General features: G+C 39.6%; 3 pseudogenes; 2 read left to right on the top strand and 1 right to left on the bottom strand.

Moving 5' to 3' along the window:
* Nucleotides 808-1,461, bottom strand: Or5w22b-ps1 (olfactory receptor family 5 subfamily W member 22B, pseudogene 1; annotated as a pseudogene).
* On the top strand, nucleotides 1,286-1,945 carry Tfdp1-ps1 (transcription factor Dp-1, pseudogene 1; annotated as a pseudogene).
* On the top strand, nucleotides 24,039-24,976 carry Or5w1c-ps1 (olfactory receptor family 5 subfamily W member 1C, pseudogene 1; annotated as a pseudogene).

Genomic DNA, 26,676 nt, shown 5'->3' with positions numbered 1-26,676 from the left:
CTTTTGTGGCCAAGGTCATCTGTTGTGAAGGAGTACTCCAGATTTGTATCTGAAACAAATTGTTCTGTCAAGCTTCCTTGACTTCCAAAAGTAACATACAGAGAAACACAAAACAGCCTGAATATTCCACTGCCTGACAAAGTATGTCAGTCTCTCAGGAAGTGTAAGGCACACTGTTGCTTAGAAACCATGGACCACAACCTAAAATTCTATTTCTTTCAAGGTTAGTTAGGCCAAGCCAACTCCATGGTTCACTATGGGTGAGTATATCTTTAGATATGCGACAGGATGTGTTAGTCAAGGTTGCTACTCTCTTGCAAAGTGCACTTATATATTTACTCTAGGAATATTCTGCACACACTTTATTCTATCGCAGTTTGAAGCTTATTAAGAACTATTAGTTTGCTTGTGCAATGTTTATCCATGACTTACATTTCCCATATGACCAAAGATGAAAGAAGATTCACCATGAATGAAAAACACAAAATACAGAAAAATACCTACTATAACATAATGATCATGATTTTTAATCCAGAGAGTTCTGTATCATATCCTCACTTTGAGTTAATATCCTATAGCAACATGCTAGTCTTACTGGTATGTGTTGGTAACTTAAGAGGCTTTTCAAAAAACTGTAAAAATGAGAGGAGTGAAGAAATAGTGTTTAAATCTACTGCATTTAATTTAATCTAGTACATATATGTACAAGAATGAGGCAGATATCCACAGTTTCAAAGCCAAGAAAACACAGTGAATAGCTAAAACTTTCATGTGAATCTCAATAAATATTAAAAACCAAATTTTCTTTTAATTTTATCTGAGGCCTCTTTCACATCTTTGTTCCTTAAACTATAATTCAGTGGATTCAGCATAGGAATCACAAGGGTATAAAATAGAGATTTCATTTTGTCTTGATCAAGGGAGTAAGAAGAACTTGGTTGAAAATATGTGAAGAGTAGAGTTCCTTGAAAAATAGCAACTGCGGTCAAGTGAGAGGTGCAGGTGGAGAAAGCCTTGAGCCTGTCTTCAGTTGAACAGATTTTAAAGACTATTTCAATGATTTAACAGTAAGAAACAAGGACTCCTGAAATGGTGCTCAGTTCAAGAAAGCCATAAATAGTCAATAATACCAGGTAACTTACTTGAGTATCTGAACAGGAGAGAAGGTATAGTGGAGGTAGATCACAGAAGAAGTGATTGATCTAATTAGACCCACAGAAACATAAGTGAAATGCCAAAATGTGCTAATGGCCTTGAACATCATCTCCAAGAAGAAAGACATCAAATGGATTGGCCTGCCCACCAACTCAGCTCAGGAGTGCCAGAACTTAGAGGTAGAGAGGCAGGGGAGGCTGGAAAGGATCAAGGAGAAGTAGTCACAGCTCCAGGAGCTCATCCTGTAGCAAATTACCTTCAAAACTTGGTGCAGAGAAATCGCCAAACTGAGCAGCAGGCCCACAGACCATCGCCTCCCAACTGTCATCCATTTGTCCTTCTTCACTGTCATCACCAGCAAGAAGACAGTCATTGACTGCAGCATCTCCAATGACAAATTTGAGTATCTGTTCAACCTTGACAACATGTTTGAAATCCATGACAATATTGAGGTACTCAAATGCATGGACATGGCCTGTGGGCTGGAGTCAGGCAACTGCTCTGCTGAAGATGTCAAGGTGGCGAGAAATTTGGTACCAAAAACTCTAGAACCATATGTGACAGAGATGGCTCAGGGATCCATTGGTGGAGAATTCCTCATGACAACAGGTTCTACGTCAATAGCACAAGACTTTCTGCCAATGTTTTGAGCAATGGTGCAAATGGGATGCTGGCCACGAACTCTAATTGGTCTCAGTACAGCAGCTCCAGGGTGGAGACCCCTGTGTCCTACGTTGGTGAAGATGATGACGACAATGCTGACTTTAATGAGAAAAACGAGGAGGATTGATTGCTCAACTGTAGACTCCTTTCCCTTCAGTCAGTTTCAGGGAAAAAAAAAAAACATGTATAGAGAAAAGACATGTATAGGCGTTCTGTTCTTTTTGGCCTCCTCCCAAGAAGATACTGCTAGTTGTGGAGTTAGATATGCTGCTTCAAGTAAGGAGTGTGCAGTTTGAGCAGTGTTGCGAATGTGTCATGATGTCAGCGTGCCAAAGCAGAGCCTAAACCTACCTTTTATGATTTTCTTTCTTTTCTTTTCTTTTCTTTTTGTTTCCTTTCTTTCCATTCTTTTTTAAGTTTGAAGCTTATTTTGCCCTCAACAGTTGTTGTGGGGTTTGCTGAGTAGACTGTACTATGCCCACACCAGTGACAATGATAAAATGCTGCCCTGCCTCTGATGTCCAGCACCCAGGTGGTGGCCAGCCAGGCTTTAGGATGATTTTTTTCTGTTTGTTAAATCATGCATTGTCCAGAGAATGAAAGCAATAGCAAAGCTCTACTTGTTAAACATTAAGTGCCATATGTTCATAACTACTTTTCCTTAAATTACATTGACTTCGTAATTCCATCAAGTCAACGTTTTCTCTATTGCAGCAACAAATTGTGAAACAGTTCTTCTTGTTTGTTTATTTTGTTTTTGTTTGGCAGAAGTTAACTGCCAAGCTGATGCAACTGTGGAAATCATCTAGAAAGTTTGCTAATGGTAAATTTGATTTCTTACAGGCTCCATTTGGAAACTTTTTTTTTTTTTAATTAACTTGAGTATTTCTTATATACATTTCGAGTGTTATTCCCTTTCCCGGTTTCCGGGCAAACATCCCCCTCCCCCCTCCCCTTCCTTATGGGTGTTCCCCTCCCAACCCTCCCCCCATTGCCGCCCTCCCCCCATAGACTAGTTCACTGTGGGTTCAGTCTTAGCAGGACCCAGGGCTTCCCCTTCCACTGGTGCTCTTACTAGGATATTCATTGCTACCTATGGGGTCAGAGTCCAGGGTCAGTCCATGTATAGTCTTTAGGTAGTGGCTTAGTCCCTGGAAGCTCTGGTTGCTTGGCATTGTTGTACTTTTGGGGTCTCGAGCCCCTTCAAGCTCTTCCAGTTCTTTCTCTGATTCCTTCAATAGGGGACCTATTCTCAGTTCAGTGGTTTGCTGCTGGCATTCGCCTCTATATTTGCTGTATTCTGGCTGTGTCTCTCAGGAGCGATCTACATCCGGCTCCTGTCGGTCTGCACTTCTTTGCTTCATCCATCTTGTCTAATTGGGTGGCTGTATATGTATGGGCCACATGTGGGGCAGGCTCTGAATGGGTGTTCCTTCAGTCTCTGTTTTAATCTTTGCCTCTCCCTTCCCTGCCAAGGGTATTCTTTTTCCTCATTTAAAGAAGGAGTGAAGCATTCACATTTTGATCATCCGTCTTGAGTTTCGTTTGTTCTAGGGATCTAGGGTAATTCAAGCATTTGGGCTAATAGCCACTTATCAATGAGTGCATACCATGTATGTCTTTCTGTGATTGGGTTAGCTCACTCAGGATGATATTTTCCAGTTCCAACCATTTGCCTACGAATTTCATAAACTCGTTGTTTTTGATAGCTGAGTAATATTCCATTGTGTAGATGTACCACATTTTCTGTATCCATTCCTCTGTTGAAGGGCATCTGGGTTCTTTCCATTTTCTGGCTATTATAAATAAGGCTGCGATGAACATAGTGGAGCACGTGTCTCTTTTATATGTTGAGGCATCTTTTGGGTATATGCCCAAGAGAGGTATAGCTGGATCCTCAGGCAGTTCAATGTCCAATTTTCTGAGGAACCTCCAGACTGATTTCCAGAATGGTTTTACCAGTCTGCAATCCCACCAACAATGGAGGAGTGTTCCTCTTTCTCCACATCCTCGCCAGCATCTGCTGTCACCTGAGTTTTTGATCTTAGCCAATCGCACTGGTGTGAGGTGAAATCTCAGGGTTGTTTTGATTTGCATTTCCCTTATGACTAAAGATGTTGAACATTTCTTTAGGTGTTTCTCAGCCATTCGGCATTCCTCAGCTGTGAATTCTTTGTTTAGCTCTGAACCCCATTTTTTAATAGGGTTATTTGTTTCCCTGCGGTCTAACTTCTTGAGTTCTTTGTATATTTTGGAAATAAGGACTCTATCTGTTGTAGGATTGGTAAAGATCTTTTCCCAATCTGTTCGTTGCCGTTTTGTCCTAACCACAGTGTCCTTTGCCTTACAGAAGCTTTCCAGTTTTATGAGATCCCATTTGTCGATTCTTGATCTTAGAGCATAAGCCATTGGTGTTTTGTTCAGGAAATTTTTTCCAGTGCCCATGTGTTCCAGATGCTTCCCTAGTTTTTCTTCTATTAGTTTGAGTGTGTCTGGTTTGATGTGGAGGTCCTTGATCCACTTGGACTTAAGCTTTGTACAGGGTGATAAGGATGGATCGATCTGCATTCTTCTACATGTTGCCCTCCAGTTGAACCAGCACCATTTGCTGAAAATGCTATCTTTTTTCCATTGGATGGTTTTGGCTCCTTTGTCAAAAATCAAGTGACCATAGGTGTGTGGGTTCATTTCTGGGTCTTCAATTCTATTCCATTGGTCTATCTGTCTGTCTCTGTACCAATACCATGCAGTTTTTATCACTATTGCTCTGTAATACTGCTTGAGTTCAGGGATAGTGATTCCCCCTGAAGTCCTTTTATTGTTGAGGTTAGCTTTAGCTATCCTGAGTTTTTTGTTATTCCAGATGAATTTGCAAATTGTTCTGTCTAACTCTTTGAAGAATTGGATTGGTATTTTGATGGGGATTGCATTGAATCTTTAGATTGCTTTTGGTAAAATGGCCATTTTTACCATATTAATCCTGCCAATCCATGAGCATGGGAGATCTTTCCATCTTCTGAGATCTTCTTCAATTTCTTTCTTCAGAGTCTTGAAGTTCTTATTGTACAGATCTTTTACTTGCTTGGTTAAAGTCACACCGAGGTACTTTATATTATTTGGGTCTATTATGAAGGGTGTCGTTTCCCTAATTTCTTTCTCGGCTTGTTTCTCTTTTGTATAGAGGAAGGCAACTGATTTATTTGAGTTAATTTTATACCCAGCCACTTTGCTGAAGTTGTTTATCAGCTTTAGTAGTTCTCTGGTGGAACTTTTGGGATCACTTAAATATACTATCATGTCATCTGCAAATAGTGATATTTTGACCTCTTCTTTTCCGATCTGTATCCCCTTGATCTCCTTTTGTTGTCTGATTGCTCTGGCTAGAACTTCAAGAACTATATTGAATAAGTAGGGAGAGAGTGGGCAGCCTTGTCTAGTCCCTGATTTTAGTGGGATTGCTTCAAGTTTCTCTCCATTTAGTTTAATGTTAGCAACTGGTTTGCTGTATATGGCTTTTACTATGTTTAGGTATGGGCCTTGAATTCCTATTCTTTCCAGGACTTTTATTAGGAAGGGGTGTTGAATTTTGTCAAATGCTTTCTCAGCATCTAATGAAATGATCATGTGGTTCTGTTCTTTCAGTTTGTTTATATAATGGATCACGTTGATGGTTTTCCATATATTAAACCATCCCTGCATGCCTGGGATGAAGCCTACTTGATCATGGTGGATGATTGTTTTGATGTGCTCTTGAATTCGGTTTGCCAGAATTTTATTGAGTATTTTTGCGTCGATATTCATAAGAGAAATTGGTCTGAAGTTCTCTTTCTTTGTTGTGTCTTTGTGTGGTTTAGGTATAAGAGTAATTGTGGCTTCATAGAAGGAATTCGGTAGGGCTCCATCTGTTTCAATTTTGTGGAATAGTTTGGATAATATTGGTATGAGGTCTTCTATGAAGGTTTGATAGAATTCTGCACTAAACCCGTCTGGACCTGGGCTCTTTTTGGTTGGGAGACCTTTAATGACTGCTTCTATTTCCTTAGGAGTTATGGGGTTGTTTAACTGGTTTATCTGTCCCTGATTTAACTTCGATACCTGGTATCTGTCTAGGAAATTGTCCATTTCCTGAAGATTTTCAAATTTTGTTGAATATAGGTTTTTATAGTAAGATCTGATGATTTTTTGAATTTCCTCCGAATATGTAGTTATGTCTCCCTTTTCAGTTCTGATTTTGTTAATTTGGACACACTCTCTGTGTCCTCTCGTTAGTCTGGCTAAGGGTTTATCTATCTTGTTGATTTTCTCAAAGAACCAACTTTTGGTTCTGTTGATTCTTTCTATGGTCCTTTTTGTTTCTACTTGGTTGATTTCAGCTCTGAGTTTGATTATTTCCTGCCTTCTACTCCTCCTGGGTGTATTTGCTTCTTTTTGTTCTAGAGCTTTTAGGTGTGCTGTCAAGCTGCTGACATATGCTCTTTCCTGTTTCTTTCTGCAGGCACTCAGCACTATGAGTTTTCCTCTTAGCACAGCTTTCATTGTGTCCCAAAAGTTTGAGTATGTTGTATCTTCATTTTCATTAAATTCTAAAAAGTTTTTAATTTCTTTCTTTATTTCTTCCTTGACCAGGTTATCATTGAGTAGAGCATTGTTCAATTTCCACGTATATGTGGGCATTCTTCCCTTATTGTTATTGAAGACCAGTTTTAGGCCGTGGTGGTCCGATAGCACGCATGGGATTATTTCTATCTTTCTGTACCTGTTGAGGCCCGTTTTTTGACCAATTATATGGTCAATTTTGGAGAAAGTACCATGAGGAGCTGAGAAGAAGGTATATCCTTTTGCTTTAGGATAGAATGTTCTATAAATATCCGTTAAGTCCATTTGGCTCATGACTTCTCTTAGTCTGTCTACATCACTGTTTAATTTCTGTGTCCATGATCTGTCCATTGATGAGAGTGGGGTGTTGAAATCTCCCACTATTATTGTGTGAGGTGCAATGTGTGTTTTGAGCTTTAGTAAGGTTTCTTTTACATATGTAGGTGCCCTTGTATTTGGGGCATAGATATTTAGGATTGAGAGTTCATCTTGGTTGATTTTTCCTTTGATGAATATGAAGTGTCCTTCCTTATCTTTTTTGATGACTTTTAGTTGGAAATTGATTTTATTTGATATTAGAATGGCTACTCCAGCTTGCTTCTTCTGACCATTTGCTTGGAAAGTTGTTTTCCAGCCTTTCACTCTGAGGTAGTGTCTGTCTTTGTCTCTGAGGTGTGTTTCCTGTAGGCAGCAGAATGCAGGGTCCTCGTTGCGTATCCAGTTTGTTAATCTATGTCTTTTTATTGGGGAGTTGAGGCCATTGATATTGAGAGATATTAAGGAATAGTGATTATTGCTTCCTGTTATATTCATATTTGATGTGAGGTTATGTTTGTGTGCTTTCATTCTCTTTGTTTTGTTGCCAAGACGATTAGTTTCTTGCTTCTTCTAGGGTATAGCTTGCCTCCTTATGTTGGGCTTTACCATTTATTATCCTTTGTAGTGCTGGATTTGTAGAAAGATATTGTGTAAATTTGGTTTTGTCATGGAATATCTTGGTTTCTCCATCAATGTTAATTGAGAGTTTTGCTGGATACAGTAATCTGGGCTGGCATTTGTGTTCTCTTAGGGTCTGTATAACATCAGTCCAGCATCTTCTGGCCTTCATAGTTTCTGGCGAGAAGTCTGGTGTGATTCTGATAGGTCTCCCTTTATATGTTACTTGACCTTTTTCCCTTACTGCTTTTAATATTCTTTCTTTATTTTGTGCGTTTGGTGTTTTGACAATTATGTGACGGGAGGTGTTTCTTTTCTGGTCCAATCTATTTGGAGTTCTGTAGGCTTCCTGTATGTCTATGGGTATCTCTTTTTTTAGGTTAGGGAAGTTTTCTTCTATGATTTTGTTGAAGATATTTACTGGTCCTTTGAGCTGGGAGTCTTCACTCTCTTCTATACCTATTATCCTTAGGTTTGATCTTTCATTGAGTCCTGGATTTCCTGTATGTTTTGGACCAGTAGCTTTTTCCGCTTTACATTATCTTTGACAGTTGAGTCAATGATTTCTATGGAATCTTCTGCTCCTGAGATTCTCTCTTCCATCTCTTGTATTCTGTTGGTGAAGCTTGTATCTACAGCCTCTTGTCTCTTCTTTTGGTTTTCTATATCCAGGGTTGTTTCCATGTGTTCTTTCTTGATTGCTTCTATTTCCATTTTTAATTCCTTCAACTGTTTGATTGTGTTTTCCTGGAATTCTTTCAGGGATTTTTGCGATTCCTCTCTGTAGGCTTTTACTTGTTTATTAATGTTTTCCTGTGCTTCCCTAAGTGTGTTCAGGTCTTTCCTGAAGTCCTCCAGCATCATGATCAAATATGATTTTGAAACTAGATCTTGCTTTTCTGGTGTGTTTGGATATTCCATGTTTGTTTTGGTGGGAGAATTGGGCTCCGATGATGGCATGTAGTCTTGGTTTCTGTTGCTTGGGTTCCTGCGCTTGCCTCTCGCCATCAGATTATCTCTAGTGTTACTTTGTTCTGCTATTTCTGACAGTGGCTAGACTGTCCTATAAGCCTGTGTGTCAGGAGTGCTGTAGACCTGTTTTCCTCTCTTTCAGTCAGTTATGGGGACAGAGTGTTCTGCTTTCGGGCGTGTAGTTTTTCCTCTCTACAGGTCTTCAGCTGTTCCTGTGGGCCTGTGTCTTGAGTTCACCAGGCAGCTTTCTTGCAGCAGAAAATTTGGTCTTACCTGTGGTCCCGAGGCTCAGGTTTGCTCGTGGGGTGCTGTCCAGGGGCTCTCTGCAGCGGCAGCAACCAGGAAGACCTGTGCCGCCCCTTCCGGGAGCTTCAGTGCACCAGGGTTCCAGATGGTCTTTGGCTTTTTCCTCTGGCGTCCGAGATGTGTGTGCAGGGAGCAGTCTCTTCTGGTTTCCCAGGCCTGTCTGCCTCTCTGAAGGTTTAGCTCTCCCTCCCACGGGATTTGGGTGCAGAGAACTGTTTATCCGGTCTGTTTCCTTCAGGGTCCGGCGGTGTCTGTGGCAGGGGTCCTGCCGCTCCTGGGCCCTCCCCCACGGGAGCCCAGAGGCCTTATACAGTTTCCTCTTGGGCCAGGGATGTGGGCAGGGGTGAGCAGTGTTGGTGGTCTCTTCCGCTCTGCAGCCTCAGGAGTGCCCACCTGACCAGGCGGTTGGGTCTCTATCTCACCGGGTCTGGGAGCAGAGAGCTGCTGCGGGCCGGGATCCGCGGGTGTGGGACTTCCGGTAAACACAGAACGTGCCTGGTTCTAGAGAAATTCTGCTTCCGTGTGTCCCAAGCTCACCAGGCAGCTTTCCTGCAGCAGAAAATTTGGTCTTACCTGTGGTCCCGAGGCTCAGGTTCGCTCGTGGGGTGCTGCCCAGGGGCTCTCTGCAGCGGCAGCAACCAGGAAGACCTGTGCCGCCCCTTCCGGGAGCTTCAGTGCACCAGGGTTCCAGATGGTCTTTGGCTTTTTCCTCTGGCGTCCGAGATGTGTGTGCAGGGAGCAGTCTCTTCTGGTTTCCCAGGCCTGTCTGCCTCTCTGAAGGTTTAGCTCTCCCTCCCACGGGATTTGGGTGCAGAGAACTGTTTATCCGGTCTGTTTCCTTCAGGGTCCGGCGGTGTCTGTGGCAGGGGTCCTGCCGCTCCTGGGCCCTCCCCCACGGGAGCCCAGAGGCCTTATACAGTTTCCTCTTGGGCCAGTGATGTGGGCAGGGGTGAGCAGTGTTGGTGGTCTCTTCCGCTCTGCAGCCTCAGGAGTGCCCACCTGACCAGGCGGTTGGGTCTCTCTCTCACCGGGTCTTGGAAACTTTTTATTGTATAGTTCTTTACATACTTATAAATCTATCATTTAAAGACATGTACTGAAACAAATGTTGTATTTGTTTCATAAGTATCTTCCTGTTATCTATTATAAAGTTGAAATTAAACATAATGTTTTGACAGTTTAAAAAAAAAAGAAACATATCACTTCTCCCTCCCTTTCCTCACAATAACTACAACCTTGCTAGTGTCTTTTTTCCTAATTTCATGCACTCACTCTCGAATTAATAGCAGCATATATGTGTGTGTGTGTGTGTGTGTGTGTGTGTGTGTGTGTGTGTGTGTGTGTATTATGTATATGAAAATAAACCTTTTGTGTTTGTTGTTTGTGTGTATATGCATTTTTCTTAGGCTATCTTTTATTACTTCAGCATATACTCAGGCAAAGGTAACTGTGATTTGATCTTTGATTTTAGAATCTGTTATGTTTTACAGTAGTACTCTTTAGCAGTAGAACTGGTCTAGTATCAATCATTCTGACATGTTTGATGCACAAAAATCAAGCAGCATTGAATACAGTTGGGTTTCACTACTCAAATTTTCTTCACAAAGAAAAACAGCTATGCAGACAGGTGAGAACAACACTACTGCCCCAATACCTGGTCCAAGTAGAACCTGCATGGAGTCCACAGGACCCAGAAACCATGGAACAGCTGGTGATAGGAACCTACAGGTCTCCATCTACTCCCTGTACCTGATGGTATGCCACAACTCTCCATAACCCAATGCTTCCAGAGAGACCTTGTCTCCCAGGAGTGCTTACACCTCTAAGACTCACAGACTCACGGAGTCAAAGGAAGGACAAAGTCAACAAAACTGGAAAACCTGAATGCAGGCACGAAAGTTAAAGCAGGATGAGATTAACCATATAATAGTCCCATAAGCCCTAAAGAAATAGAAGCATTCATTAAAAGTCTCCCAACCAAAAAAAAAAGCCAAGGATTAGATGGTTTTAGTACAGAATGCTATCAGACATTCAAAGAAGACTGAGTATCAATACTCTTCACACTATTTCACAAAATAGAAACAGAAGGAACAATGCATATTTGTTCTATGAAGCCACAGTTGCACTGATATCTAAACTGCACAAAGACCCAACAAAGGAAGAGAACTTGAGAACGATTTTCTTTATGAATATTGATGCAGAAATATTCAATAAAATCCTCCCAACCTAAGTCCAAGGACACATCAAAATGATTATTCTCATGATCAAGTAGGCTTCATCCCAGGGATGGAGGGATGGTTCAATATACAGAAATCCATCGATGCAATCCACTATGTAAACAAACTCAAAGGAAAAAGAAAACAATATGATCATCTTTCTAGATGCTGAAAAAACATTTGAAAAAATTTAGCACTCCTTCATCTTAAAATTCTTAAAACATCAGCAATTTAAGGCGCATACCTAAAGATAGTAAAAGCAATATACAGCAAACAAGTAGCTAACATCAAACTAAATGGAGAGAAACTTGACCACAAAAGTAGGTGGAAAAAAAGAAGTCAAAATATCACTACTTGCAGATAGTATACTTAAGTGATCCCAAAACTCCTACAGCTTATAATTCTAGTGATATTTTGACCTCTCCCTTTTGACCTATTTTGTGGTCTAATTGCTCAGACTAGAACTTCAAGTACTATATTGAAGAGAGAGTGAGAGAGTGAGTGGTCAGCCTTGTTTAGTTCTGCATTTTAGTGGGATTGCTTCAAGGTTCTCTCCATTTAGGTTGCTGCCATACTTGTTTGTTTTAGTTAATTATATATCCAGCTACATTGCTAAAATTAACTCAAATAAATTAGTAGACTACCTCTACTCAAAGGATAAACAGGCTGGGAAAGAAATTAGGGAAACGACACCCTTCACAATAGTCCAAAAAATATAAAATACCTTGGGGTTACTCTAACCAAGCAATTGAAAATCTATATGACAAGAACATCAAGTCTCTGAAGACAGAAATTGAAGAAGATTTCAGAAGATGGAAAGATCTCCCATGCTCATGGATGAGCAGGATTAACATAGTAAAAAATAGCCCTCTTACCAAAAGCAATCTACAAATTCAGTGCAATCTCCATCAAAATTCCAGCTCAATTGGAGATAAAAAGAGCAGTTCTCAAATTCATTTGGAATACTGTAAAACCCAGGATATCAAAAACTATTCACAAAAATAATAGAACTTCTGGGGGAATCACCATCCCTGATCTCAAACTCACTACAGAACAATACTGAAAAGAGCTGAATAGTATTGTTACAGAAACAGACAGGTAGCCCAATGGAAATTCTATTCCCATATTGTTCTTCCTATGGGGTTGCAAATCTCTTCAGTTCCTTCAGTCCTTATGGTAACTCCTCCATTGTTATCCCTGTGCTCATTCCTATGGCTAGCTGCATGAATCTGCATCTCTATTGGTAAGTCTCTGGCAGAGCCTCTCAGGAGGGGCTATATCAGACTCAGGTCAGCAAGCACTCCAGCATCAGCAATAGTGTCTGGGTTTAGTGGCTGCTTGTCATATACATGGCCAGGTGGGGCAGTCTCTGGTTGGCTTATAGGATTCATCTGGAAGTGAAGCCATCTCGGGATTACCTTTTCTTCTGTTTCTGCTCTACTCTTTGTCCCTCTATTTCCTCCCATGAGTATTTTGTTCTCCCTTCTAAGAACACTGAAGCGTCCATATTTTGGTCCTCCTTCTCCTTGAGTTTCATATGATCTGTGAATTTTTTCTTAGGTATTCCAAGCTTTGGGGCTAATATCCACTTATCAGTAAGTATATATCATGTTTGTTGTTTTGTGTCTCAGCTACCTCACTCAGGATGATATTTTCTAGTTCCATCCATTTACCTAAAATTTTTATGTAGTCATTGTTTTTAATAGCTGAGTAGTACTCCATTCTGTAAATGTAACACATTTTCTGTATCCATTCCTCAGTTGAAGGACATATGGGTTCTTTCCAGCTTCTGTCTATTATAAATAAGGCTTCTGTGAACATAGTGGAGCATATGTCTTTGATATATATTGGGACAGCTTTTGGGTGTATGCCCAGGACTGATATAACTGGGACCTCAGGTAGCACTAGGTCCAATTTTCTGAAGAACCACTAGACTGATTTCCAGAGTGGCTGTACCAGCTTGCAGTCCCACCAACAACAGAGGAATATTCCTCTTTCTCCACATTCTCACCAGGATCTACTGTCACATGAGTTTTTTATCTTAGCCATTCTGACTGTTATAAGGTAGAATCTCAGAGTTGTTTTGATTTGTATTTCCCTGATGACTAAGGATGTTCAACATTTTTAGGTGCTTCATGGCCATTTTATATTCTTCAGTTGAGAATTCTTTGTTTATCACTGTACCCCATTTTTAATAGGGTTATTCGATTCTCTGGAGTCTAACTTCTTAAGTTCCTTGTATGTATTAGATATTAGCCCTCTATTGGATGTAGGATTGGTAAAGACCTTTTCATAGTCTATTGGTTGCCATTTTGTCCTATTGACAATGTCCTTTGCCTTACAGAAGCTTTGCAATTTTATGAGGTCCCTTTTATCAATTCTTGATCTTAGAGTGTCAATCATTGGTGTTCTGTTTAGGAAACTTTCCCCTGTGTCTATGTGTCCGAGGCTCTTTCCTACTTTCTCGTCTCTTAATTTCAGTGTATCTGGTTTTGTGTTGAGATCCTTCATCTACTTGGACTTAAGCTTTGTGCTTGGAGACAAATATGGGTCTATTTTCATTTTTCTCCATACAGATAGCCAATTAGGCCAGCACGATTTATTGAAGAAGCTTTTTTTCCTATTGTATATTTTTTGGCGTTTTTGTCAAAGATCAAGTGTTCATAAGTGTGTTATTTTATTTCTGGGTTTTCAACTTTATTCCATTAATCTACCTGCCTGTCTGTGTACCAGTACCATGCAGTTTTTGTCACTACTGCTCTGTAGTACAACCTGAGGTAAGGGATGGTGATTCCCCCAGCCCTTCTTTTATTGTTAAGAATAGTTTTCTCTATCCTGGGTTTTTTGTTTTTCCAAATGAATGTGCGAATTTCTCTTTCTAACTCTATGTGGAATTGAGTTGGAATTTCAATGGGGATTGCATTTGAATCTGTAGATTTCCTTTGGTAGGATGATCATTTTTACTATGTTAATTCTGCCAATCCATGAGCATGGGAGATCTCTTTATTTTCTCAGATTTTCTATTTCTTTCTTGAGAGACTTGAAGTTCTTATCATACTGATTGTTCACTTGTTTGGTTAGAGTTACCCCAAGATATTTTACATTCTCTGTGGTGATTTTGAAGGAAGTTGCTTCGCTAAATTCTTTCAGCATGTTTATTACTTGTATAAAGGCAAGCTACTGATTTATTTGAGTTAATTTTATATCCAGCCACTTTGCTGAAGTTGTTTATCAGCTGGAGAAGTTCTCTGGTAGAATTTTTGGGGTCACCTATGTATACTATATCATCTGCAAAGAGTGATACCTTTCATCCTTTTTTGCCAATTTTTATCCCAAATATCCTTGTTTTTAATGGCTGAGTGGTATTTCATCATGTAAATGAACCACAGTTTCTTTATCCATTCTTCAATTTATGTACAGTTTAATTGTTTACAGTTTCTTGCTATTACAAATAAAGCTACTATGAACATAGTTGAGCAAGTGACCTGTAGAATGGCAGAATATCTTCTGTGTATATGCCCTGAAGTGTTATAGTTGGGTCTTGAGATAGAACTATTCGAAAGCTTCTGAGAAACTGCCAAATTGATTTCCAGGGTGGTTCTATAAGTTTGTAGTCTCAAACGGATGAATGTTCCCTTTGCTCTTTTTACTGGCTGGAATTTGTTTGAAATTGACACAAGCTGGAATTATTACAGAAAAAGGAGCCTCCCTTGAGAAAATACCTCCATGAGATCCAGCTGTGAGACATTTTCTCAATTAGTAATCAAGGGTGGGATAGACCATTGTGGGTGGTGCCATCCCTGGGATGGTAGTCTTAGGCTCTATAAGAAAGGAAGCTGAGCAAGCCAGAGGAAGCAAGCAGATGAGTAACATCCCTTCATGGTTGTCTGCATCAGTTCCTGCTTCCTGACCCACTTGAGTTCTACTTCTGAATTTGTTTGGTGATGAACAGCAATGTGAATGTATAATCTTAATAAACCCTCCCTTCACGACTTCCTTCTTGGTCATGATAGTTTGTACGGGACTAGAAACCCTGACTGAGGCTCTATTAAATGTAGCCAGCATGTGTTGTCCTTTGATTAGAATGACAAAGAAGTCATTCTGATGGTCCTGAGATAGAATCTCAGGGTCCTTTTGATTTTCATTTTCCTGATGACTATGGAGAGTAAACATTTCTTTTGGTGCTTCTTGACCACCTGATGTTCCTCTGTTGTAAACTCTCTGTTTAACATTGTACACTGTTTTTTAATTCAATTATTTGTATTTCTAACTTCTTGAGATCTTTATATATTTTGGATATTAGCTGACTGATGTGGAGTTACTGTAGACCATTTGCAAATCCTTAGGTTGTGGTTTTGTCCTAATAATAGTGTCCTTTGACTTACAAAACATTTTCACTTTTATGTGGCCACATTTTTTTTATTTATTTATTTATTTATTTATTTATTTTTATTCACTTTACATTACACTCACTGCCCCCTTCCAGCCCTTCTTCCTGCTCCCTTCCTTCCTCCCAACCCTCCCCCCATTGCCGCCCTCCCCCCACCAGTCTAGTTCACTGGGGGTTCAGTCTTAGCAGGACCCAGGGCTTCCCCTTCCACTGGTGCTCTTACTAGGATATTCATTGATACTTACGAGGTCAGAGTTCAGGGTCAGTCCATGTATAGTCTTTGGGTAGTGGCTTAGTCCCTGGAAGCTCTGGTTGCTTGGCATTGTTGTACATATGGGGTCTCGAGCCCCTTCAAGCTCTTCCAGTTCTTTCTCTGATTCCTTCAATGGGGGTCCTATTCTCAGTTCAGTGGTTTGCTGCTGGCATTCGCCTCTGTATTTGCTGTATTCTGGCTGTGTCTCTCAGGAGCGATCTACATCCGGCTCCTGTCGGTCTGCACTTCTTTGCTTCATCCATCTTGTCTAATTGGGTGGCTGTATATGTATGGGCCACATGTGGGGCAGACTCTGAATGGGTGTTCCTTCAGTCTCTGTTTTAATCTTTGCCTCTCTATTCCCTGCCAAGGGTATTCTTGTTCCCGTTTTAAAGAAGGAGTGAAGCATTCACATTTTGATCATCCGTCTTCAGTTTCATTTGTTCTAGGCATCTAGGGTAATTCAAGCATTTGGGCTAATAGCCACTTATCAATGAGTGCATACCATGTATGTCTTTCTGTGATTGGGTTAGATCACTCAGGATGATGTTTTCCAGTACCAACCATTTGCCTACGAATTTCATAAAGTCGTTGTTTTTGATAGCTGAGTAATATTCCATTGTGTAGATGTACCACATTTTCTGTATCCATTCCTCTGTTGAAGGGCATCTGGGTTCTTTCCAGCTTCTGGCTATTATAAATAAGGCTGCAATGAACATAGTGGAGCACGTGTCTTTTTTATATGTTGGGGCATCTTTTGGGTATATGCCAAAGAGAGGTATAGCTGGATCCTCAGGCAGTTCAATGTCCAATGTTCTGAGGATCCTCCAGACTGATTTCCAGAATGATTGTACCAGTTTGCAATCCCACCAACAATGGAGGAGTGTTCCTCTTCCTCCACATCCTCGCCAGCATCTGTTGTCCCCTGAGTTTTTGATCTTAGCCAATCGCACTGGTGTGAGGTGAAATCTCAGGGTTGTTTTGATTTGCATTTCCCTTATGACTAAAGATGTTGAACATTTCTTTAGGTGTTTCTCAGCCATTCGGCATTCCTCAGCTGTGAATTCTTTGTTTAGCTCTGAACTCCATTTTTTAATAGGGTTATTTGTTTCCCTGCGGTCTAACTTCTTGAGTTCTTTGTATATTTTAGATATAAGGCCTCTATCTGTTGTAATATTGGTAAAGATCTTTTCCCAATCTGTTGGTTGCCGTTTTGTCCTAACCACAGTGTTCTTTGCCTTACAGAAGCTTTGCAGTTTTATGAGATCCCATTTGTCGATTCTTGATCTTAGAGCATAAGCCATTGGTGTTTTGTTCAATAAATTTTTTCCATTGCCCATGTGTTCCAGATGCTTCCCTAATTTTTCTTCTATTAGTTTGAGTGTGTCTGGTTTGATGTGGAGGTCCTTGATCCACTTGGACTTAAGCTTTGTACAGGGTGATAAGCATGGATCGATCTGCATTCTTCTACATGTTGACCTCCAGTTGAACCAACACCATTTGCTGAAAATGCTATCTTTTTTCCATTGGATGGTTTTGGCTCCTTTGTCAAAAATCAAGTGACCATAGGTGTCTGGGTTCATTTCTGGGTCTTCAATTCTATTCCCTTGGTCTATCTGTCTGTCTCTGTACCAATACCATGCAGTTTTTATCACTATTGCTCTGTAATACTGCTTGAGTTCAGGGATAGTGATTCCCCCTGAAGTCCTTTTATTGGTGAGGATAGCTTTAGCTATCCTGGGTTTTTTGTTATTCCAGATGAATTTGCAAATTGTTCTGTCTAACTCTTTGAAGAATTGGATTGGTATTTTGATGGGGATTGCATTGAATCTGTAGATTGCTTTTGGTAAAATGGCCATTTTTACTATATTAATCCTGCCAATCCATGAGCATGGGAGATCTTTCCATCTTCTGAGGTCTTCTTCAATTTCCTTCTTCAGTGTCTTGAAGTTCTTATTGTACAGATCTTTTACTTGCTTTGTTAAAGTCACACCGAGGTACTTTATATTATTTGGGTCTATTATGAAAGGTGTCGTTTCCCTAATTTCTTTCTCGGCTTGTTTCTCTTTTGTATAGAGGAAGGCAACTGATTTATTTGAGTTAATTTTTTACCCAGCCACTTTGCTGAAGTTGTTTATCAGCTTTAGTAGTTCTCTGGTGGAACTTTTGGGATCACTTAAATATGCTATCATATCATCTGCAAATAGTGATATTTTGACTTCTTCTTTACCAATCTGTATTCCCTTTATTTCCTTTTGTTGTCTGATTGCTCCGGATAGAACTTCAAGAACTATTTTGAATAAGTAGGGAGAGAGTGGGCAGCCTTTTCTAGTCCCTGATTTTAGTGGGATTGCTTCAAGTTTCTATCCATTTAGTTTAATGTTAGCAACTGGTTTGCTGTATATGGCTTTTATTGGTCTGAAGTTCTCTTTCTTTGTTGTGTCTTTGTGTGGTTTAGGTATAAGAGTAATTGTGGCTTCGTAGAAGGTATTCGGTAGTGATCCATCTGATTCAATTTTGTGGAATAGTTTGGATAATATTGGTATGAGGTCTTCTATGAAGGTTTGATAGAATTCTGCACTAAACCCGTCTGGACCTGGGCTCTTTTTGGTTGGGAGATCTTTAATGACTGCTTCTATTTTCTTAGGAGTTATGGGGTTTTTTAACTGGTTTATCTGTTCCTGATTTAACTTCGGTACCTGGTATCTGTCCAGGAAATTGTCCATTTCCTGAAGATTTTCAAGTTTTGTTGAATATAGGTTTTTATAGTAAGATCTGATGATTTTTTGAATTTCCTCTGAATCTGTTGTTATGTCTCCCTTTTCATTTCTGATTTTGTTAATTTCGACGCACTCTCTGTGTCCTCTCGTTAGTCTGGCTAAGGGTTTATCTATCTTGTTGATTTTCTCAAAGAACCAACTTTTGGTTCTGTTGATTCTTTCTATGGTCCTTTTTGTTTCTACTTGGTTGATTTCAGCTCTGAGTTTGATTATTTCCTGCCTTCTACTCCTCCTGGGTGTATTTGCTTCTTTTTGTTCTAGAGCTTTTAGGTGTGCTGTCAAGCTGCTGACATATGCTCTTTCCTGTTTCTTTCTGCAGGTACTCAGCGCTATGAGTTTTCCTCTTAGCACGGCTTTCATTGTTTCCCATAAGTTTGGGTATGTTGTACCTTCATTTTCATTAAATTCTAAAAAGTCTTTAATTTCTTTCTTTATTTCTTCCTTGACCAGGTTATCATTGAGTAGAGCATTGTTCAATTTCGAAGTATATTTGGGCATTCTTCCTTGATTGTTATTGAAGACCAGTTTTAGGCCGTGGTGGTCCGATAGCACGCATCGGATTATTTCTATCTTTCTCTACCTGTTGAGGCCCGTTTTTTGACCAATTATATGGTCAATTTTGGAGAAAGTACCATGAGGAGCTGAGAAGAAGGTATATCCTTTTGCTTTAGGATAGAATGTTTTATAAATATCCGTTAAGTCCATTTGGCTCCTGACTTCTCTTAGTCTGTCTACATCTCTGTTTAATTTCTGTTTCCATGATCTGTCCTTTGATAAGACTGGGGTGTTGAAATCTCCCACTATTATTGTGTGAGGTGCAATGTGTGTTTTGAGCTTTAGTAAGGTTTCTTTTACATATGTAGGTGCCCTTGTATTTGGGGCATAGATATTTAGGATTGAGACTTCATCTTGGTGGATTTTTCCTTTGATGAATATGAAGTGTCCTTCCTTATCTTTTTTGATGACTTTTAATTGAAAATTGATTTTACTTGATATTAGAATGGCTACTCCAGCTTGCTTCTTCTGACCATTTGCTTGGAAAATTGTTTTCCATCCTTTCATTCTGAGGTAATGTCTGTCTTTGTCTCTGAGGTGTGTTTCCTGTAGGCAGCAGAATGCAGGGTCCTCGTTGCGTATCCAGTTTGTTAATCTATGTCTTTTTATTGGGGAATTGAGGCCATTGATGTTGAGAGATATTAAGGAATAGTGATTATTGCTTCCCGTTATATTGATATTTGGATGTGAGGTTGTTTGTGTGCTTTCATTCTCTTTGTTTTGTTGCCAAGACGATTAGTTTCTTGCCTCTTCTTGGATATAGCTTGCCTCCTTATGTTGGGCTTTACCATTTATTATCCTTTGTAGTGCTGGATTTGTAGAGATATATTGTGTAAATTTGGTTTTGTCATGGAATATCTTGGTTTCTCCATCTATGTTAATTGAGAGTTTTGCCGGATACAGTAACCAGGGCTGGCACTTGTGTTCTCTTAGGGTCTGTATGACATCAGTCCAGGATCTTCTGGCCTTCATAGTTTTTGGCGAGAAGTCTGGTGTGATTCTGATTGGTCTGCCTGTATATGTTACTTGACCTTTTTCCCTTACTGCTTTTAATATTCTTTCTTTATTTTGTGCATTTGGTGTTTTGACTATTATGTTATGGGAGGTGTTTCTTTTCTGGTCCAATCTATTTGGAGTTCTGTAGGCTTCTTGTATGCCTATGGGTATCTCTTTTATTAGATTAGGGAAGTTTTCTTCTATGATTTTGTTGAAGATATTTACTGGTCCTTTGAGCTGGGAGTCTTCACTCTCTTCTATACCTATTATCCTTAGGTTTGATCTTCTCATTGAGTCCTGGATTTCCTGTATATTTTGGACCAGTAGCTTTTTCCGCTTTACATTATCTTTGACAGTTGAGTCAATGATTTCTATGGAATCTTCTGCTCCTGAGATTCTCTCTTCCATCTCTTGTATTCTGTTGTTGAAGCTTGTATCTACAGCTCCTTGTCTCTTCTTTGGTTTTCTATATCCAGGGTTGTTTCCATGTGTTCTTTCTTGATTGCTTCTATTTCTATTTTTAATTCCTTCAACTGTTTGATTGTGTTTTCCTGGAATTCTTTCAGGGATTTTTGCGATTCCTCTCTGTAGGCTTCTACTTGTTTATTAATGTTTTCCTGTGTTTCCCTAAGGGAGTTCTTCACGTCTTTCTTGAAGTCCTACAGCATCATGATCACATATGATTTTGAAACTAGGTCTTGCTTTTCTGGTGTGTTTGGATATTCCATGTTTGTTTTGGTGGGAGAATTGGGCTCCGATGATGCCATGTAGTCTTGGTTTCTGTTGCTTGGGTTCCTGCGCTTGCCTCTTGCCATCAGATTATCTCTAGTGTTACTTTGTTCTGCTATTTCTGACAGTGGCTAGACTGTCCTATAAGCCTGTGTGTCAGGGGTGCTGTAGACCTGTTTCCTCTCTTTCAGTCAGTTATGGGGACAGAGTGTTCTGCTTTCGGGCGTGTAGTTTTTCCTCTGTACAGGTCTTCAGCTGTTCCTGTGGGCCTGTGTCTTGAGTTCACCAGGCAGCTTTCTTGCAGCAGAAAATTTGGTCTTACCTGTGGTCCTGAGGCTAGTGGGGTGCTGCCTACAGGCTCTCTGCAGCGGCAGCAACCAGGAAGACCTGTGCCACCCCTTCCGGGAGCTTCAGTGCCCCAGGGTTCCAGATGGCCTTTGGTGTTTTCCTCTGGCGTCCGAGATGTGTGTGCAGGGAGCAGTCTCTTCTGGTTTCCCAGGCTTGTCTGCCTCTCTGAAGGTTTAGCTCTCCCTCCCACGGGATTTGGGTGCAGAGAACTGTTTATCCGGTCTGTTTCCTTCAGGTTCCAGCGGTGTCTCAGGCAGGGGTCCTGCTGCTCCTGGGCCCTCCCCCACGGGAACCCAGAGGCCTTATACAGTTTCCTCTTGGGCCAGGGATGTGGGCAGGGGTGAGCAGTGTTGGTGGTCCCTTCCGCTCTGCAGCCTCAGGAGTGCCCACCTGACCAGGCGGTGAGGTCTCTTTCCCACGGGGTCTGGGAGCAGAGAGCTGCTGTGGGCCGGGATCCATCGGTGTGGGACTTCTGTTAAACACAGGACGTGCCCGGTCCTAGAGGAGTTCTGCCACTGTGTGTCCCGATTTCACCAGGCAGCTTTCTTGCAGCAGACAAGTTGGTCTTACCTGTGGACCCGAGGCTCAAGTTTGCTCGCGGGGTGCTCCCCACGGGCTCTCTGTGGTGGCAGCAACCAGGACGACCTGTGCTGCCCTTTCCGGGAGCTTCAGTGCACCAGGGTTCCAGATGGCCTTTGGTGTTTTCATCTGGCGTCCGAGATGTATGTACAGAGAGCAGTCTCTTCTGTTTTCCCAGGCTTGTCTGCCTCTCTGAAGGTTTAGCTCTCCCTCCCACGGGATTTGGGTGCAGAGAACTGTTTATCCGGTCTGTTTCCTTCAGGTTCAGGCGGTGTCTCTGGCAGGGGTCCTGCCGCTCCTGGGCTTAGCTTTTGTTTTATCTTATTTTATTTTACTATTATCCTTTAGAAATCTGTTTGTTTTCTGACAGACAGAAATGGGGTAGATTCTTATGCCATGGTACTGGTAAAAGAGACTGAGAGAAGAGAGGGAGTGGAAACTTTAATCAGCTTACATTATGGGAGAAAAAATGTTTTCAATATGAGAATAAAATAGCCACTGATTCAAATAAAAAACTAATAACTAATTTCTTTAGGCAATGAGCTAATAATGTGTCCTGTCTTCACTAAGTAAATGTAAATACATTTGTTGAAATGCATGAAATTATTTTGTTTTGGGGATGAATGTGAATGTGTACAGGTGTATGAATGTGTAATAGTTCCCTACTTTACAGCATTAAAAATATATATTATGAGTGATGATTAAGAAATAATGAATATAAAATTAATTGAAGTCAAATTGCTAATGTTATTTTGTTAATTAGCTACATAGAAATGTTTTAAAATTGATAATGGGAATACTCTTCAATCACCCTGATTAAAATCACATCATTAAACCCTGTTATTACAACTTCCTCTTATTCCAAAGGGACCAAGTAGTGAGTACTCCAGGACAGGCAGACAGGCTCATAACTTGGGCAGCTGTGGAGAGTGCTAACTCTATATGTGGACAGAACTATATCCACTAACATCTCTAGTCCTTAATCAGGTACAGACACCTTTGCTGTTTTTCATATGTACATTATAAGTTTCTTTATTTTTCTCTTTATTTTCAGTTGCAACAAATACATGTATGAAGAAGGCAGGTGTGAAACAAGGCAGATGTCTGCTTTATATAATAAGCATTTTAATGTTTATGAAAATAATGGGGCTGACATGTATTATGTTTGGAAGCAAAGTTGGCAAGTTTCATTTAGTACTTCAGTAATAGACATGTGATTTTATGTATCTTAGATGTTGTAAATATATTAAATGAAATAATAATTTTAGAATATCTATATACTGAGAAAGATATTTAAAACAATTTATTCAAGTTTTAGAAATCTGTGAGCTACATGGAAATTTTCACATTTCATATGTGTGTATTTACTAATTATGTTTCAATCTCATATATTTATATATGAACTTTCTGTGTTAATGTAACTATGAACGTACAAAATAATCTCTCAACTTCCATTTATATTTGTAGATTTTTAGTTTGTTACAGTGCAACAGTTAAACAGTGGATATGGAGATATGGACTCTATTTGGAAGAACTTCCCAAGAACTATATTACTTTTTAAAAACACAGATCAGTTGAATAAAAGTCGTCATGAAATGCTAAAGGAAATAAGAAAAAAGTAAAGCAGTATAACAACGTTTGGAGACTTAGGACGGCACAAAGCTCAGACACAAACCTGGATTCTGAGACAATGAACAAAGGCTAGTTTTCTCGTTGTCTGTTTATACATGACATAGAGGTGTGCAGGGTATGAAATTTTGCTGGATTACAACTCAGCTGTTAGGTCATCTGTTTTATTGGTTGTTTTACCACCTCTGCTAGCAGAATGATTAGGGTAGAGCGCTATTTCTGACAGAGTCTTGTCTTTGTGTTCAGGATTTTTGTACCTACAAATCTTTTTGTCTACTTTGCCACATCTCTCTGTTTATTTCAATGAATCTCAATTCTGAGATCCAAGTCATAGCAAATGTAGCTCAATTTTTGAAACCAGAAATCAACTTCAGATGTTTTCAGTAAAGTATGTGAATTTACCTACAAATACCTTTGTAACACTGAGGAATGCTCCATAGGTTTAGAGAATGAAGGGATAAGAATGGTTGCTGTCAGTACACATATTTAATTATGCATATTCATTTTACAGATATAACCATGCTTTTTATAAATGAAATATAACAATTCTTATCTGAAGATGTCAGCTTTTTTCATAAGTTGATAGAAGAAACATTGCCTCTATTTCAGAGAGTTTCTAATTCCTAAACTATAAAAGGGAAGGGCAACCGTCTTATAGTGACATGATGTTTGTTTGGACACCATGTGTATAAATTTGGAAGAATATGTGCTATATATTGTAAAGTGAGCTATACTGATACAAGAAATGCTCTAATTTTCTCTCTAATAGACCTTGAGTGAAATACATTTCTAATACTCTAATTCACGCACTGGAGATTTTATCAATTTTTCCCTCTGTTAAAAACAAAGACCAAGAGTCTAACTATGAACACAGAAAAAGTATAACTGTCAGCTTTTCTTTCTTTATTGAAATCCACGGTATCCAGATCCAAAGAATGAAGTTCAAGAACATCACTGCATTTGATGATTTTGTCTTCTTAGGACTTTCCAGCAGACAGGATGTGCAACAGGGACTCTTTGCTTTCTTCTTCCTTGTTTATAGCGTGACTATAATTGCTAATTTAGGGATGATCCTGCTAATCAAGTTGGACAGCAGACTTCACACACCTATGTACTATTTCCTGAGCAATCTGTCCATCTGCGACATCTGCTACTCCTCCACAATATCTCCAAAGATGCTGGCTTATTTCTTGTCTAAAGAGAAGAGGATTCGTTATAATTTATGTGCTGTTCAAATGTATTTTTTGTGGCCTTTGGAGATATGGAATGTCTCATGCTAGCTGTCATGGCCTATGATCGCTATGTTGCCATCTGCAATCCCCTGCTCTACACAATTGCAATGTCCAAGAAGGTCTGCACCCACTTTGTGGCTGTTGCCTGTGCAGTAGGTTTGGTGGATTCAGCAATCCACACATCCTGTACATTCCGACTGTCCTTCTGCAATTCAAATGTCATCAACCACTTTTTCTGTGACATTCCACCCTTGCTGGCCCTCTCCTGCTCAGATACCTCCATCAATGAAATACTGCTCTTCACATTTAGTACCTTAGTGATTGCGTCCAGCGTTGTTGCTGTCCTTCTCTCCTACTGCTACATCATTGCAACCATCTGCAGGATGAACTCTGCTGAGGGCAGACGCAAAGCATTTTCCACTTGTGCCTCCCACCTCATGGCTGTGGCCATTTTTCATGGAACTCTGCTTTTCATGTATTTCCGGCCCAACACAAGTTACTCCATGGACACAGATAAAATGACCTCTGTTTTCTACACAGTTGTGACTCCCATGTTAAACCCACTGATCTACAGTTTAAGAAATAAGGATGTGAAGGGGGCTCTGAAGAAGGCAATCAATATTTACTTGTGGCCTGGGTGAAATTCTATATCACATGACAAAATGAATAGAATTCTCTGACACTGTTTATGTGTATTAATATAGATTCCCTTGTGTATAACCTTTGAAATATTCCTCCTGAGTATTGAGTATAATGAAAGCATGTACTTTCCTTAGTCTTTAGTCTAAGCTAATAAACAATAAAGAAGCTAGTATTAAATTTTATAGAGAGGGCCCTTAACACCATTGTTAAATGAGAAACAATAGGGCTCAATAAAGTCTTCACATCTAATATTCCTCAACTTTTCCTCTAGATTCAATGAAAGGGTCCATAAATAAAGTTGATATATTCAAAGTGAATGTTGGAGAGTGAAAATAAATTTTTCTGCTGTTGTTTGCAGTAATCGGGTTTATCAGTGTCATCCAATTTATGTCTATAACATTCCAGTCAATAATTATTATCTAAAAGAATAAAACAAGCAAACAAGAGATACCTGCTTTAAACTCTCACCCTGTGTTGTTCTTGTTATTATTATTTTTATTATTATTATAATTATTATGTCATTTAGTTTATATTATTTTTACTTGAATTTATATCTTTGGATACAGGGTTCTTATTAAAAGCCAGTTATGAAATAAATAAGGGTATATACTTTTAAAAGTAATATATCTTTGTTAATTATAAATGTTATTAAAACTTTCTTTCCATTTCATTACTGTATATTTTATCTTGAATCAAATGTTTCTTTTGTGTTTGGCCCAGAAATTACATCCTGGAAAAAGGGTAACTTGGTATCAGTTTTTATTCAGTTGTCTTACTTGCATCAGTAAATTTCCCATGGTCAGCTGTCATCGATTGTTGTTTGATTTTTTTTCTACCTCAAGAGGGTTCCTGTACTCAGGTGAGGTTAGGTGAAATCTTACTTGTCAAATAAGGCTAGAGACTGTGACTGGACAGTGGAAGGGGAATTTGGAGCTGAAAGTTCTAGTGAAGGGACAGAGAGTGACGAAGAGAGAGAGAAAAAAATGGAAACACAGAGAGAGACAAGATGGAACCAGAAAGAGAGAAAAATGGAGCAGAGCCCCATGGTCTGAAGAATCCACAAGTAGCTAGGATGTTCATAGATAGGCAATAAGCAGTGTAGGGTACATTTGACCAATCTAGATGTGCAGTATTTGGTTTCCATGAATCTAATTGAGTTTTGTGTTCTTCGTGTGGATATTTTGGGGTTGAAGATTTACTGTTATAATTTGAATAGTACATTATAAGTCTCTGGTGTTATCATTTTACAGGGCTAAGGGAATCTGAGCAAGTAGGAGCCTGCTTTCTCCAGGTTTTATTGCATCTAAACTTCTAACTTTCCTCTCTGGACTTCCCTTATTTTGCTTACACTGAAAACATTTTGTTATACTGTTACAAATTTATTTCTAGCACTGACATGTTGCTTTACAAACATCTATAACTCCAGTTACTGGGGATCCCATGCCCTTTTCTGAGCTCCATAGGCACCAGACGTGTAAACATTTCACACACCTAAATATTCAATAAAAGCACTTATACATGTAAATTAAATAGATATATCTAAAAATTAATATTAAAATATTAAAATTACATTTTGGTCTTTCACATCTAATTTTATGATTGTTTTTAAAGTTGCTGAATCATTTTCTTTACCAGTTGTTGAAAACCCTAGTGGTTTTGATGTACTTTAAATGAATCACTTCTATGATAACTACATATA

Source organism: Rattus norvegicus, chromosome 3 (genome assembly GCF_021556685.1).
Source record: "Rattus norvegicus strain SHRSP/BbbUtx chromosome 3, alternate assembly SHRSP_T2T, whole genome shotgun sequence".
Taxonomy (NCBI): Eukaryota; Metazoa; Chordata; class Mammalia; order Rodentia; family Muridae; genus Rattus; species Rattus norvegicus.
The sequence above is the reverse complement of the archived record's forward strand: the minus strand, read 5'-3'. Positions and strand labels throughout refer to the sequence as shown.